The sequence below is a fragment of the Acomys russatus genome, chromosome 3, assembly GCF_903995435.1.
Source record: "Acomys russatus chromosome 3, mAcoRus1.1, whole genome shotgun sequence".
In the NCBI taxonomy this organism is placed as follows: domain Eukaryota; kingdom Metazoa; phylum Chordata; class Mammalia; order Rodentia; family Muridae; genus Acomys; species Acomys russatus.
Genome location: NC_067139.1, coordinates 38,709,106 through 38,710,914, shown reverse-complemented (window position 1 = coordinate 38,710,914; position 1,809 = coordinate 38,709,106). Strand labels below are relative to the sequence as shown.

Below are 1,809 nucleotides of genomic sequence, written 5' to 3'. Positions count from 1 at the left end.
TGGGGAAGAAAATAAGACTGGTAGAGTGCAAGTCCACACAACTATCTGGGTCTCTGTCCAGAGGCAGCATGTCAATGCAAATCCAGTCCACAGAGTTTTTGAGCCTGTCTGTCCTGACTAAATGGTCTGATGTGAATCTTTCCTCTAGGTCTGAGACTGTCCTCAGAGTCCTCTGCAGAGAAAACACGGGGTCACTCTCTACTGCCAGTCTACGCCGTGTGTCTTATCAAATGGAAAAAGAAATTGACATGTTCATCATTGACAATGGCTCTGGCATGCACAAAGCTGGATTTGCGGGCAACAAAGCCCCCAGTGCAAGTTCTCTTCCACTGCTGAATGCTCCCAACACCAGGGCATCATGGCAGGCATGGGCCAGAAGGACTCCTATGTATGCAGAAGACGAGACCCAGAGCAAGATAGACATCTTAATCCTGAAATAACCCAGCAAGCATGGCACTGTCGCCGACAGAGACAACATGGAGAAGATCTGGCACTATACCTTCTACAAGGAACTTTGTGTGGCCCCTGAAGACCACCTCATGCTTCTGACTGAGACCCCAACTCCTGAGCCCCAAGGCTAACAGAGAAGATGAAGCAGATAATGTTTGAAGCCTTCAACATCCCAGCAATGCATGTGGCCACTCAGGTGGTTCCTCTGGGTGCACCACTGGCATTGTCATGGACTCTGGTCATCAGGACACATATACCGTAGTACCTGTCTCTGAGGGCTACACCCTTTCCCATACCAAATTGCATTTGGACCTGGACAGGTCTTGACAGAGCATCTCATGATGCTCCTGATGAGTGTGGCTACAGCTTCATCATCATGGCTGAAGTGGGATATTGTGAGTGACAGAGAGGAGAAGCTGTGCTATGATACCCTGGACTTTGATTAAGAAATGGTCACTGCTGCATCCTCCTCCACCCCCTCTTCCTCCTCCTCCTCCTCTACCTTGGAGAAGAGCTATGAACTGCATGATGGGCAGGTGATCACCATTGGCAATAAGAGATTCCAATGTCCAGAGGTGCCCTTCCAGCCTTCCTTCCCAGGCAGGGAGTCCTGTAGCATCCATGAAGCTGCCTTCAACTCTATCATGAAGTGTTACATAGACATCTGCAAGGACCTGAATATGCCAACACAGCACAGTCTGTGGCAGCACAGACAGGAAGGCAGCAGCATTGCTAACAGGAAGAAGAGATCACATCCCAGCACACTGATGATCAAGACCATTGCCCCTCTGAGAACAAGCACCTACCTGGACTGGCAGCTCCATCCTGGCCTCCTTGTCCATCTTCCCATAGATATGGATCAGCAAGCAGGAGTTTAACTGGTCAGGCCACTGCATCATCCACAGCAAATGCTTCTAGATGGACTGAGCAGGTTCCAGGCATCTGTTACACAGGCTTGATCACTTGAGGCCTGGGGAGAGCATGCTGCGCCAGAGAAATCCCCAACCTGGCAAGCATTGTGGCATGATCCGTGTAGGGTATTAACTGGCAGCTGACTGTCCCAGGAATTCTGAGGCTGGCAAGGGTTCCCGATCTGGTTACCACTTCTGTCTTGCTGGCCTAACAAGGTGAGAAAGCCCAAGCCTTAGGACCCAGATTCCTTTGTGGTATCTTCATTCCTGACCACCATGAGTTAGTTGTTTGCCTTGAGTGAGGTACGTTTGCATTTACGCCTGTAAATGTACTCATCCTTTGAATTTATATAAAGTGTTTTGTACTAGATTCTTTCAGCGATGACAAACTTTGGTTTTCTACTCTTCAGTGAGAACATCAGGACCCAGAAACATAGTGTCATGTAAT

General features: G+C 49.0%; 1 pseudogene; it reads left to right on the top strand.

Moving 5' to 3' along the window:
- The first annotated feature begins 230 nt into the window (after positions 1–230).
- Positions 231–1,556, top strand: LOC127212066 (actin, cytoplasmic 2-like; annotated as a pseudogene).
- Positions 1,557–1,809: the final 253 nt, after the last annotated feature.